Below are 15,501 nucleotides of genomic sequence, written 5' to 3' on the forward strand. Positions count from 1 at the left end.
GAGCTTTGTGTAATCTCCTCTATGCCTTTGTTTGTTCAACGATCCGTCTGTGTGTGTGTGCCTGCTGCGTGTTGTGTCAGCTGTGTTTCAAATGGGTGTGACTGGCTGCGGAAGGTTCATGTGTGACAGCCACACATAGTTTGTGGTTGAAAATATGTGATTTATTGAATCATAAGGACAGATATGTTTGCTTTTTAATGTTAAATATACATTAGCCTCTTTCAGGCGGACATTTTGATAAAAATCAAAACTAATGATCTATGAGTCTTTAAGGGGACTTAAATTGTTAAAAATATATACATGAGCCCTTGAGGGACGTCTGATAAAATTCCATTGAGAAGACGTATTGAATCTACTAAATATGAACCCTAAGAAGAACATTTTTATTGTAAAGAGAAGTAGGGAGAACAGCAAGGACGTTTTGTGTACACAAGAATGAGTAAGAAATAAGATAGAAAGGGAAAGACAACCTTCTGATAAAGTTTACAATATTAAAACACGCATTTTGATTTTGATGTGAGATTGAATGGTTGATGATAGGCATGCAGTTTTTCTCTGTTCTTTACTCTTTGCCTCTCTGTGTGTGAGAGAGAGGGAGTGAGTGAGAGAGCGCTACCCCTTCCCTTCCCTCTTTGTTAGAGACTGAAGAAATAAAAAAAAACAGATGATTCGGGTTTAGAGTAAATTGACAGTCTTTAAGGACATTTGAGTCAATCTAAAGTAGAATAACTTGGATATTTAAGATATTATTAGAATGAAATAAATTAAAATAAGACTTTTGATTCTTTGAAGTTGACAAATTTATTTCACTTTCTGTTACTGATTGTGGCAATACAGTGGTTTATAATTAATTTAAATAGGAAACTAAAGAGAGGAATAACCTAAATAAACTTTAATAAAATTGATTTGATTTACAATAAGGGAGTATAAGGGAACCATTACAATGTCGAAGAAGGACGCTAAAACTTCGAAAGCAATTGCTCCAGAAGAGTAATTCCCTAATTAAAGGTATAGAACAAATGTCGGAAAAGTGGCATGGTAGAAAATGAATGGTAGAAACTAATACACCATTCTCACATACGGCCCCAATAAAGAAACCCCCACCTTATGAGAAGGAGGTGAAGTTTGAGGCGATTTATCCCCAACTTCCAGTGATTATTCAGGAAGGTAAACTATCACATTGCAGATGAGAATAATGATAATAGAAACAGGTGCGGAAACAACCGTAAAGATATATCTAAGCACCAAAAGTAAAAAGAAAATGACTTGTTTGGAAACTAAGGGGGGACTAAGGATCAAGACTATCGAATTTGGAGATGATGATCAGAGTGATTTGGATGAAATTATGGGTGGATATGACCCAGCAGTCACATGGATACTGGTTAAAGCAGAAAGAAGAGGAGTCAAAACGTGGAGGAAAAAGGACCAAGGAGATGACAGCTCCAATGAAAGTGAGAATGGAAACAGCGATGGAGACTCGGAGAGCAAGGCTTCATTGTCTTCGAGAGGGTTTTTCCTAAGGGCATCCAGCAGATATGGAGAAGACAGATGGCAGGCTTTAAGAGAAGCTGAGGAAAATATCGATCAATATCTTTTTGACATAAACAATTCTACCAGTCTAGAAAGTCGGGAAGCACTGGAGAATCAATTACAAGTATTGCAGATAGCGAAGAAAGAGTTATGGAAGAAAGACTCTAAGAAGTCGGACACTATGAAATATTCATTACGCCCAAGAAGGGGAAATTCACCAGATGAGATGGTCCAGTGGTCATTCGAGGACAGAATCTGGAGTATAAGCCCTGGCAGAAAACAGATATGTCAGATATACTTGAGAAGTTACCTACTCTTCAAGATGGAGATCCTTGGTTTTCAAAGTTGGAAGAGATTATGGTGGGAACACAGTCTGCCATAGGAGATATTAAGAGACTTTTGGCTAACCTTCTTGGGGTCCCACCTATGGAAGAGATTTTACAGAAAGCGGGACTCAATCGATATGTGGGAACTTCTGTGAACGATCCAGAGTTGTTTGCTGCAAATAGAGGTCGTGTGGAGAGCGCTGAGAGATACATTTCCAACAAATGTACATCCTGATAATACTATTATTGAACCACTGGGACAGGAAGAGAACCCCAGGGCTTATGTGTCAGGGGCCCATCAAGTGTGGAGATATGTCACAGGAAATGACCCACACTTGAATTAGATGGAGCAATCAATTTTGCGAGTGAAAATACAGAAGGGGTTGCCTCTACCAGTGAGGAGCAAACTGGCAGAGGTGGTTGGTCTTGGAAGCATGGCGAAGGGTGTCTACACGGATCATATAGCACATCAAGTGGAGCTATATCGGAAGAAGGAGCATGACCAGAAAGAACAGGACCAAGAGAGTCTCAGGAAACTCAATCAAATACAGCTGGTGGATAATAATAAGAAGGAAAAGAAGCAGGCTTTCGTTATTTAGAGTCAACCTCCACCAAATCAACCATCACCACAACTGCAGCCAGACCAGGCCCAGTTTCAGCCGGCCCAGTCATCATCTGTCGCTCCCATTGCTTCCTGCCCACAACCAGTATTTGGTCAACCACAGATATAGAGAGGAAGAGGTCGAGGAAACTTAGGAAGAGGAAAAGGGGGAAATTTTAATTTAAATTTTCAACAGCCTCCAGAAGTATTTTATAATTGTGGACAGTTTGGACATTTTGCTCATGAATACAACAGGCCAGGAGGTTTCAGAGGAAACTCCAGAGGAAACTTCAGAGGAGGATTTAAGGGCCAATCAAGGCCAGGGACCGGTGAACCTGTACAGGGGCACGGAGCCTGGATTCTAGGGGTGCCCAGAGGACCCGAGAGGGGGGTGTCAGCTCGTAGTGTCAGTGCTGGAGCAAGATCCAACGATAGTGGTGAAAGTGAATGACCGAGGATTGGAAGCAATGGCGGATTGTGGAACTGCTTTCACCTGTGTTCGGCTTGAAGATGCTATACATCTCCCCATGTCTGGTCAATTGATATGGAAAATCGGGTTTGAGGGAGTGAAACAGCTGATTCCTCTCACGGAACCCACTGAGCTCTGCTATAAAAACCAGAAGACAACAATACCAATATTGGTGTCAGAACACACACCCATCACACTTTTGGGAAGAGATGCTTTGTGCAGACTGAACTGTACAATAAGTGTACTCCGGATGGCTGTCTGGTGGACGTGCCCACAGATATTTGTCGCCAACTATTGATGACAACGGAGACTGAAGCTTCTTCAGTGTTTTGGATTGGAAATCTTAGTCCGAATCTTCTGGAGCCAGTCAAACTGTGGGAGAAGTTTATTGTAGCAAACATGGCTGACGCAAAACTTCCAGAGTATCCACTTCATTGTACACTCAAGTATTACAAGGATGCTGCCAAATCAAATCCAGAAGAGTGATTGAAGCGTCAAACAAAGCACGCCCAGCTCAGTTCGTGCTGTATAATTTTGAGACCACAAGGAGCAGCTATGAAGATAAACAGAAATGATTATTTGGATAAAGCGTATGACATTGAGAAGAGTGTGCCAAATGTGACTTTGATATCTGAAGAATATGAACAGAAACACAGAAATAATGGCAGAAGCAGACGAAGCGGTTTTTACTCCAGCAATAGGGAACCTTGCCCTCTGGAGGAGTGAAGATCAGCAGTTTATTAAGATTATAATCTCTGCTCAAGGACAGGAACAACCACAGATGGTGAAGATGACACATGAGTCAATTTTCACTGTCAAGATGGACTGAGACTCTATGAAAGAGGAGTATGCTAGCCTAACAGGACCTTTGAGGGCTATGATTAAAGACACTGGGAATGCCCAACTTCATTGTAATCTTTCCTGGACACAGGATGGCCTTTTGGAATTTGAGACAATTAAGCAAAGGTTACAGAGGCTCCAGCGCTGGCACTTCCAGACTACTCTTAGAACTTTTTGTTGTATGTGTCTACTTCCACTGGGGGTAAAAATGCATGTGCAGTTCTTTGTCAGCCGACAGGTAAGGGGATAAGTCCTAAACCCATTTCCTACTATTCACTGCCTATTCAAAAGTAGAGCTGGGGTTACCATTGTGTTACAGAGCAATGGTGGGAGTTTCCTTAATGTATGACAAAGCACCATCTGTTACGATGGGTTATCCGGTGACAATTCTTACCCATTATAGTCTCAGGAATTTTTGAACTATGGCAAATATACATTGATTATGCCTAGACTAAGAGACTATCATAGGCTCTAAGAGCAAGAAGATGTCACCCTAGCGAGGTGTGCCACGGTAAATCTAGTTGAGAATTTGCCAAGTCCAGAGGATGGTGAACCACATGATTGTGTTCAAGAAGCAGAGAAATACTCGAGGCTCAGGTCAGATTTGCAAGCTCTCCCATTGTGTGAGCCAGACCTGGAGTTTTGGACTGATGGATCCTGCTATCGTATAGGAGATAAATTGAGTGCTGGCTATGCAGTGGTAAAAGCCCAGGGAACTGGATTTGTTGTTGAAAAGGCTGAAGTAATACCACAGCCTGCGTCTGCACAGCTTGCTGAACTTGTGGGGCTGACTGAAACGTGTCTGTTGGCAAAAGGTAAACGAGTGACGATATATACAGATTCTGCATATGCACATAATGTGTGTCATTTGTTCGGATCGGTATGGAAGAACCGGAGCTTCAAAAAGAAAGATGGTTCCCCAATACAACATCATGCTCAGATACTGAAACTTTTGCATGCTATGATGAAGCTTAGAGAAATGGCGATAGCTAAATGCGCAGCACATAAAGCGGATTTGTCAAGAGTCACACAGGGCAATAAAGCAGCGGTTGAAGCTGAAAAGGCAGTCACAGGAGCGGATAAATTGGGCAAAGTTCTTCTGGTCACTCATAAGGTGGACTTGGAAGATAAAATTACGCTCAGAGATTTGATCTTAATGAAAGAAGCAGCTTCTGCAATGGATAAACAGTTGTGGCTGGACCAAGGTACCATTCAAGATTATACCGGTCTGTGGCCAAATCATGAGGGGCTGATGGTTGCACCTCCAGATGTGCTAGGTCTGCTGATTCACATGGATTAGCTCATGTCGCAAGGGGGGAAGGTAGGAGAAAGATTATGAAGGAGTACGGGTTCTGGGCACCATACTTACTTGAGCAGAATGATTATGTCATTGGCAGGTGAATCATCTGCCTGAAAAACAATGTTTGGAGGGGTGTGATGGTTCCTCCTGGCCACATTCCAACTCCTAGAGGCCCTATGCATGAATTAGTTGTGGACTTTGTTGACATGATAAAACCAGTTGGAGGTAAGAGATATATGCTAATCCATGTGGACAGATTTTCCCGATGGCCTGAGGCTTGTCCAACCAAGCGGAAGGATGCTCAGTCAGTTGCCAAGTTTTTGTGTAGAGAGGTCATAAGCAGATGGGGGCTTCCAGATCGGATATCTTCAGACAATGGAAAAGACTGTGTGGATAAAACGGTGAGATTGATTTTACAAAAACTGGGAATTAAACAGCGTCTAGGAGCAGTTTATCACCCGCAAAGCCAAGGAATGTGCGAAAAAATGAATGGAGTTTTGAAAACCTGGATAATGGATAAATTGGATAATGACGTTCCGCTGGCGTTAATGGTGTGTCGCCCGAGTGAGCTGCATGATCTGCATATGAGACCCCATGAGTTGGTCATGGGCAGACAGATGCAAACGCCTTTTTTGCGAATAAGCGGAAAGGGTCCAAGTCTGGCCCCTTCGGAAGATGACATGCAAGCATACGTGACATATATGGCTACTCTGCACAAAAGAATATCCACGTATGTCTCTGACAGGCAAAGACAAGACGAGTTGCAAGAGAGGCTTGATGAGCAAAAGAGGAGCACAGTGCAACCTGGAGACAAGGTGTTCATGAAGGTGTTTAGAAGGACGTGGTTTAACGATTGCCATGAAGGACCATTTGAAGTTGTTCACAGTACTGGAACTGCGGTCCAGGTTAAAGGATCTCTGACGTGGTATCATTTATCACATTGTGTCAAAGCATCAAGAGAAGAGGTGCCATGCTCACAAAGCAGAGATGTTGAAGGCTTAAGAGAGCCGGAAGAAAATGTGGAACGACATGCAGAAGGAGCAGAGGTCCATGAAGACCTCCAGGCTGAAGAGCCTGAGGAGGAGATTGTCCATGTTGGGGACAATGGTGATGACCTCGAGCACACTTCTTATGATGCCAGGGATGACTTTGCAGTCTATGGACAGGAAAGAAAATTTGATGACATTGATTTCCAATAAGTCCCAGAAACAGCTGAGCCCATTTCTGTGGGGCATGATACATCAAAGACACCAGAGGGCTGTGAGCTCGCTTCAGGGAAATCCAGAGATTCAGTCAGATGAAGGAGTCCAAGGTCAGTTCGGAAAAAGGTAAAACTTGGTTAGTGACTTTAGTATTGATAGATGCAAGTAGGATCACACAACTCCAAGTTGTTAAAGAAGTAAGAGAGTTAACAACTACAACTCTCCGGGTGGAAACTGGAACAGAACAGAAACCTATCCTTCCAGTTCTGAAGGTTACTGAAAGTACAAATGCATCGCTCTTAACAACAGTTGCACCTCGGACGACTTCACCGACACCGACTTCTTTGATTTCTGTGATTAGGGTTAAATTAGGTAGTGCGGCTTATCCTTCATGTCAGTGTGGTAAATGGAATGTTTTTGGCAATAATCCTCCTAAGTGGAAAAATAGTCACGGTGAAGACGTAGTGTTAGTAGGACTTGATGTTGACATTGTGCCTCGTGATCGAAGGAAGTATGTGTTGTACAATGACATGAAGTGGATGAAAATAGAGGGTGATTGTTTGCTTGTCTTGAACAATGCTACTTGGGAAGATCAAGGTGAATATACATGCACTTATTTTGAACCACACTTAAAATTTGTATAATTTCGAAACTATTGGATAGAGGGATATGTAACTCATAAAGTGACACTTGTGATAATAAGTTTTATTCCTGTTCAAGTATCCACAGTTGTTAGAAAAGTTCAGGTGCGACTCACCACAGCAACTACTTTGGGGATATATAGTGGACAGATGATACATACTACTTAAGCTACTTTAGAGTGTTAATATGACAACTCCGGTTGTTACTTTAGTTAGGACTCAGAAGGGGATAAATAATACAACAATGATGGTGACGACTCATATGTCTGTTACTTTTGAAAATTCTGCAAGTAAGGTTGTGACAAGGGCAGCCACAAAAAAAACATTGGCTGAGCTTGTTAACAGGACACAGACGCCTGTTATGACACTCTTGAAACCTGAGGAATTTGTTAATGGGACTCAAAAGCCTATTTTGCGAATAGAGATTAGCTTGAACAGTAGTAGTAAGAAATCTGAAATTCGGGAATCAATTGTGGACAACACTGATGTAAATTCATCTGTAACAACCCAGAGGATTCTGTCAGACATGACCAATGACCTTGATGACCTTGACCGGACACCAGACGACATGACTGAATCCTACCGAGCATTACAGAGGAGAGAAACTAGGTGGAAGGCATATGGATTTGACTCCTCTTTGTTACAAATTTCAGACCCATGGGCAGGTAGAAATTTATGGTTTCAACAGTTGATTCATTCCGTAAGATTGGTTAGGGACATGAATTGTCCATGTGTGGTGAGAGTTCCACTACCAGGCACATGGGCTGCAATTATGGACCGTACCAGAACCGCTGCTTCCTAGGTGTCAATCTTATGCGCTATTGTGGTTGTTGTATCAGCAGATGTCCGGAGAAGATAGAGTTATGGCTTTATCAGTACATTTGTTTAGACCTAGACTTGACTGCTCTTGGCTGAGAAACTTACCATATGTAAATTTACTCAACAAACATGAGGGTGTGACAACAGCAGTTCCTGATGGACTGGAAGTGACACCTGTAAAGGCTGAAGACTGTTTTTGTTCGAAGGAAACGCATAATGGCCCTGGTATGTTTATGGGAATAGCAGACTGTGATAAATATATGATGCAATTTCTTGGGCGTGAACACAAGACTGGTGATGGTTTGTATACAGTTACCTTTTATCACCACAACGCAAACAGAGTAGAACTATGATGGTAAAGAACCAAACTTTGCTTGCAAATGTGACTATAGGGAATTTCAGAGACAATTGGTGGGTTTGTGGTGATAAAGCATACTTAATTCTTCTATATGGATGGAGCGGATGCTGTTACATGGCAAGGTTAAAGCTTCCATATGAAGTTGTGGAGGTCCAGAAGGGACAAGCACCTGATGAGGTCAAATCTACTGCTGTTCCTGGTAGTAGGAAGAAAAGGGAATTGGCACAATTTCATAATCTGGAGTCATAGCATTGGAATTAGTCTTGGAGAGAAATGGGGTATAGGAATATTTCTGTGGTATGGTGTAACATTTTTGGTGACTCATATTGATAATATCACCTGCATTTTACAGGGTTTTGCCATTGAGACTATAAAAGGGTTTGAATATTCAAATACTGAAAGGAGTCATAGACTGATGTTGCTGAAACATGATATGGCTCTTGATTATATTTTGGCCAAACAAGGCGGCCTATGTGTGGCTTTGAATTTAACTGGTGATGCTTTTTATACTTTGATTCCTGACAAGTCTGATAATATCACTAGTGTTGTAGATGCATTGAAGCACATTAGAGATGCGTTTGGCGCATCGCAAGGAGCTGGATGGTCTGCTTTGGTTACGAGACAGATTCGGATTGTTAGGTGAAGCATTGATTAAGATTTTGATAGCAGTTCTTATATCACGTGATGTATGTGTGATGTTTTGTTTTTGTACGCTACTATTGACCTTTGCGAAAGCTATGATATTAAGATGGGTTGGAGTTGTGATGCCTGGAGATCAGGCTCAGATGCCACTACTACATAAGACTGACCCAGATGACGAAGATGAGAAACTGGTGGTAGAATGCAAATTGATTGAGAAATATCCTTTTTGAATATATAATCTCATTATGCTTTATGCATTTACTCTTGATATTATTTAGTTATTTTGTAGTCTCTTACTATAGAGTGGTATAATCAAAGAGGGGAAATGGAAATGTTAATGTTAACTTGGGATAATGTGAAAGTATGATACTGTGAATTTCACATCTCATTATAATGTGATAATCTGCATCTGATGTTTTTTGTTTTTGCAAGATACTGGTTGGTGTTTTCTTTCTTTTCTCCTAGAATGGTATTGGGGAAAACCGCTGTGAGGCTGGCTGACTGTTCAGGGACCCCGATGTTCTCAAGGGCCCTGAACAAGGACACTGTGGAAGTAAAATGTCTGGACTCAAAACACCATCAATACTACTACGAGAGTCGAAGCTGCCACGGAGCTGCAGTGTGATACCTTCTTATGTCTTCTCTCATATATATATACATTCTGCAGTGTTAGATGTAATCTGTGATATTGATAATATTCAAAGTAGAACATTTATATGCTAGTGAGTCAAAAAAGACTTCAAGCTGAGTTGACGTCTCAGTTGGCCACCTTGCCTTCTGGTTGGCTTTCTATATATGGCGGTTAGATTCTGACTTCATCTTTTTTCTTGGTGATCATTGAGCAGATAACCCGTAAGTTTAGAATTTCTTCAAATCTCTATCTGAGGAAAAACACTAGCGTTTATAAGCCCAATAGTAAACCATGTAAAATAAATGCACTAGATGTAATTTTTCCTAATATAGCTAGGTATCACCTGTTTTAAAACTGTCTTCTTATTTTGGCTGCTGCACACTGCCATAACAACATTGAAAATTTATTGCTGATCTCTGTTTAAAAATAACCTAAACCCTAAAAATACAATATTTATTATAGAAGATGTTTGTTATTTGAATATATGTTATATTGTGACTATCAGCCCCCCTGTACCTAAACTGTGTAGTGAGTGGGGTTAACAGTCGGTGCCTGAAAAAGGTGACCACACTGTAACACTAACAACTCTTTAAGCTCCTAAAAAGGATTTTACAAAGTAATCATAACTCATATACTAAGGCGTTTAGTATACTGAACCTGTAAATTTTGAAATAATTGTTGCAACTTTTAGTGTCTGTTCTCGGAATAGGTTTTTTGTTTAAATCTATCATATAATCTGTGTTTGGCAAACTGATTTTAGCGGCCACAGTCTAACAGTGATAAAATTTTAATGTTTTTTTTCTTCACTTTTTATAAGTGGGAACACCCCTCAAAAAAGATTTTCATAGCAGTAACAATGCAGTGATTGGGCATGCTATTATACCTGCACTAGGTTCCCATAGTTAATAGTACATGGTTGTAGTCTAATAAAAGTCCTGCAATTATTTATTTCAGAAGTGGAGAACGTGCTATATTTTACTTTCTTCTATTATCCGTAGTCTAAATAGCTGCGTTTATCTTTCTGCCAATAAACCCCTCCTCTGCCAAGGCAATTCAGGAGTGTATTGATGAGTTAATGGGGTTACCACTGATGTGAACAAGACAGTTGAAAAAAAAATGTAATAATAATTTGCTAATTCAAATCCAAATTTACTGTGCTAAATCATCCAATATGTCGTAGTGGGAATAAGTAACTGTACTGTGTATACTGTGCATAGTGGAATCAATTGCTTTTAAATCAGATGCTACCTCTGCTTGTTCCTCTTCCAGCTAGTAAGGGCTTACTTTATATCACTGTTTTTCACATTTAAATGTTGTTATCTTGATGGCTAGCTTCTTACATGTTCCTGAGAGTGTGTGTGTGTGTGTGTGTGTGTGTGTGTGTGTGTGTGTGTGTGTGTGTGTGTGTGTCTGTGTTTTTTTTTTCCTCAGAAATGGATTATACACCAAAATTCAGTTTCCTGCCGGGGTCTACCCAGCTCCAGCTACCTATATCAATATATGTATATATATATATATGTTGTCTTCTACTTCAGGGGAGCTGATCTAGGTTAATTACTTGTATGCACAAACAGATGCTGCAGGAATTCACAGACGACCCTGATGGCAGCGAAGAACTGGGCGTCATGGAGGAGGAAGATTAACTGCAGATGGACAACTTGGAGGAGGCTGCTGACGAGGGTTTCAATGAATACCTACTGCATTCCTTGGATCCCTTACAGCAGCTTCTCAGGCCCCAGAGCCCCTCTTGGCAGCGATGGAGAGCCTCCCCTCTGCTGCCTGCTCCCAGCACCTCCAACTATGAAGACCTGCCTCCACTGAACGGAGAGGAGGAGGACCCCCACAGCTAGGCCAACCTGGGCTTCCTCTGCCTCTGCCACCGCCACCTCTGCCGCCACGGCTGCCACCATGTCCACCTCTGCTGCCGCTGCCTTGACACCCCCGGCTGTTCCCGTTTTCATGTCTACCGCCCGGCATCGGAGGCGGCTGCTGGAAAAGCAAGCAGTGGCTGAGAGAAGGACTCTTAAAAATTCAAGCCCCCTCCATCGACCGATGCAGGCAGTGTGAACTGAGGAAGGTCAAGGACACAGGCCATAGACAGCTGAGGAAGGCTGGGGAGAGGCTGCAGCTAAAGGACAGAGCCCAGTTGAGTGGCTGGCTTCTCTGAACGGACTGCTGCACGGTCCTGCTTGTAATAGGGTACATATTTTTTTTGTTTTTTTTGTTTGTTTGTTTGTACATCCTGCAAAATGATCACACAGCTGATCAACACCCCTTTAACAAAGTTTCAGCTAGTCTGAACAGGACTATTGTATTAGACGTTCCTAATAAACTGACAACTGAGTGTATGTGCCATATAAAGACTTAACACTTTCATGCTCAAGTAATTGATGGAACTAGGAAAAGCTGCCACATCCTGTTAGTAGCTGACAGTCTAAATTGATCAAGTCCACCTTGTGAAATACAAAATGCTGTTCTGTTCATAATTACATTATTTATACACTTTTTTTCATAACAGTTGCCTTTTATTGATCACAGAGTGGATACTTGAATAAATTGCATTTTATTAGCATTTTCAAAAATGTATTTTTCTGTTGTCTTTCATAATGCCACACAATACTCCTGTTATATCACTAACCTTTTCAAAACATGTACTTCATAATTTGTAAACTGTAGACAATTGAAGTACTACATCACAGTGTTGAAATGGTATTTTATGTTAAAACACTTCTGTACATAAATTTAAATTTGATTTTTGCAGTGAGTCAAACAGTTTACACACATCTAAGGGCAGATGTCTGGAGTTGAGTCCACTGATCTCGTAGGTGTGGCACGTCAGACAAAAACTTCATCATTTCAGATGATGGCTGGCTTGTCTCCTGTTCTTTCGTGGATTGTTTTAGGTGGTGGGTGTAATCAGGTAATGGCTGGGTGATCGACAGTGCTGACAGCTGATTGAATACGTGCATATTTTGTTCAAAGTCTAGAGTCTTGAAATGCTGTACAAACATCCTTAAAACTGCTGGCTTGACTTACAGAATGTTGCTGTGGCTGCTGCTCATTTTTCTTCAAGTCAAGTTTTATTTATTTAGACAAATACCACAAATTTGCATCAAGGAGCTCGGCAATCTGTAAAGATCTGTACTGTTTGGTAATTTTAATTGTTCCTCTTAATTGTCTCCTGTAACTTGCTCATCATAGTTGCTGAATGTGCAGAGCCAATAACCTCATACCTTTCCTATCAGTTCGGTGCTCATGCAGAAATGACTGACAAAGCATAGCGAGACCGGCGTTCCTTGAGACGGGAGGAGATATGGAAGTGGAGAGCCAACCCTGCTTCCTACCGCCCTCCACCACAGCTTAGGTTTAGCAAGCCATTTTGGCCGTCAGTCCTCAGGGAAGAAGAAAAAGAAAAAGAAGGTTAGCCATGGGTATTCTAAACGCCAAAGCAAAACAATACATGTAAGAACACTAAGCAGGACTACATTGTAGCAATTAATAACATTTGTTATACTTGCTGTTGCTTTATATTTGTGTGGACTCAGAATATGTAGTGAAACACTTGTGACTTTGCACTCTAATTAAACCTGTGCACAATCTCTCAGACGCAGCCAGGCATCTGGACCTCAGGCCTCAGTGACACAGGAAGACCCGCAACCAGGGACCTCCAGGGACCTGACCCCACCATCCAGCTAGCACACCCTGGAGGATTTGATAAGGGCAAAGGTGCCAAAGACCACTTTGAGGAGGTAGCAGTTGCAGAAGGTCATCATGCCCTGCAAAGAAAGGACCTGTCTTCTCTGCAAGCAGAGGATGACCAGGGAAACAGGCTACAGCCTCTATTAAAAAAAACAGACAACCCTTTTGTCAAGCCACAACGCCTTCAGCAGGAAAGTGGAGGAGTGACTGACTGAGATCTGCGAGGGGGTCACCACAGAAGACCTTTATGAGGCCAATGTAAAACAATGGAGCCAGTATTAGCATTGGCCAGATGTAAGAGAAAGTTATAATCAGAAAAGGAGGGAGAAGAGAGCAGCAGAGAGGAAAAATAAAGAGCATGAGGAGAGATAGAACAGAGAGGTGGTGGAGGAGGAGGAGGTGGAGGAAGACTAATAATAAACTCTTTAGATAAGTTTACACTGTATGTAGTTTGTATATAGTGTATAGTCTTATAATGTTACTTTGCATGGCTGCTTTTTCTTGTGTTTCTTGTGTGAATAAAACAGCACTACTAAAGTGTCCAAGATCTCTGTTCGTGAATACTCAAAAACAACCTAAAACATAATTGCACAATCAGTCTGCTCACAGATAATTGCCTTAGGGGGGAAAATGAGTGAGAATGAAATCAAGATCATTAGCTATATGGTAATGCTAAGAGGGTTTGTAAACAATTTCCCTTTTGGGATCATTAAAGTTATCGTGATTACGAATAATAAATTAATAAATGACTCCCGGAGTTTGAACTGTGGTGCGCAGATGAACCCATTATGTGTTGACCTTTGTGCTGATCATAATAAGAGACACAAGAGAACATGGTGACAGAATGTTATGATTTATTTATATACATATATATATATATATGTATATATATATCCTCCTGCCTTGGGAGTCCACATAGCTGAAATGTTCGGCTTTTTCTCATCTTCCAGCTGGCAGCTGGCTGACCTCCATCCTCTCTCTCCCACTGCGTGATGTTGTCCACTACCTCTGGGGCAATCTCTTCCTGTAGCCACTCCTCAGCTGTCTTTCCACCAGAACCCTCTACTTGGGAGCAGAAAAACTGCCCCAGGGTCCTGGCAGGGCTACAGATTTCACAGGGCGCCGTAGGCTTGGGACCAGGACCAGCAGCCTGACTCTCCTCCAAGACTCTCCTGTCCTTCTCCTCAGTCTTCATCCTCCTACAAAATGTCATCTTGGATAGTTGCCGCTGCTGCTGGGAGCCTCCTCATCTGTGTCCAGGCCATCCTCTTCCACTGGGATGGCAGGAGGCACTGGGGAGGCTAAGGTGGCAAACCATGCACCTACTTTCCTCTTCTGGGACAGCTGGGAGGGTGTGGTCAGAGGGCTGGGGGATGAAAAAATGTTTGTGAGAGAGGAGGAGGTGGATTGGGAGCAGTCTTGAGGATTCTGTAAAAACACGGTAAAGGAATCAATATACTGAGCGGCAGAAAAAAAAAAACAGTAGCGGGTTTTTTTTTTAAATGAACACTAAGGTGAAGTGAGTTTGATAATACACACCTCCTGCTATCTCAGCCTCCCGCTCTCTCTTTTTTCCCTTCATTTGTGCTGGGGGTGCCATCCCTTGAAGACAATCTCAAAATGAAACACAACAATGTCAGTTCCTACTGTCTGAGATTAAAGAGACCGGGTTGCACCTCCATTTAAGGTTCCCGCTCCTAGCACCTCCTTTCAAAGTCCCACCTTGAGCCCCCATTGGCCACTTTGGGGCTCCCAAAACATTGGGCCTCTCTTGATTTAATCAGGGTCCATTTTAATCTTCTCTGTATCGTAATCAATTTATCATATGTGCCGCCTGAGCAAGCATGATGTGATTGCTCAAGAAGATATTTTGTTATATAATATTGAAATGTAATAATGTTTTTTTATAGAAACTTGGAAAATTAAATTTCCACTGGCCATTGGACTATCTCTTCACTGACAGAGTATGGGGTACAGCTTTTTAACTTCTTACAGCTTTTTAACTTCTTTTTTTAACTTCTTTATTATCTGCAGTGGAGTGTCATCATAAAATACCTATACATTATACTGTACTGTATATGTATTTGGTCTTATTCCACTCTTTATTAACAGGGTTCAGCGAGAGGGACAGACTGTGGGATATTCATGTTGATGGTAAATGGTCTTAAAATTGCTGTAACATTGTCTCTCTGTGCTAAACACTGCATTTGTTAATATAAGAGTTCTGATTTTGTATTTCAACATGCCCTCTATGTGACGCTTGCACGAGGGAGGAAACACAGAACAATGTTTCCCGTCCTTTAATTAAACTGATGGAGAGGATGAGGAGGAGAGATGGGGTGGTGCATCATGGGAAGTCCCCCGGCAGTCTAGGCCTATAACAGCATAACTAGTGGGTGGTTCAAGACAAGCCCGAGTCAGCCCTAACTATAACCTTTATCAA

The sequence above is a fragment of the Xiphias gladius genome, chromosome 21, assembly GCF_016859285.1.
Source record: "Xiphias gladius isolate SHS-SW01 ecotype Sanya breed wild chromosome 21, ASM1685928v1, whole genome shotgun sequence".
NCBI lineage: Eukaryota > Metazoa > Chordata > Actinopteri > Istiophoriformes > Xiphiidae > Xiphias > Xiphias gladius.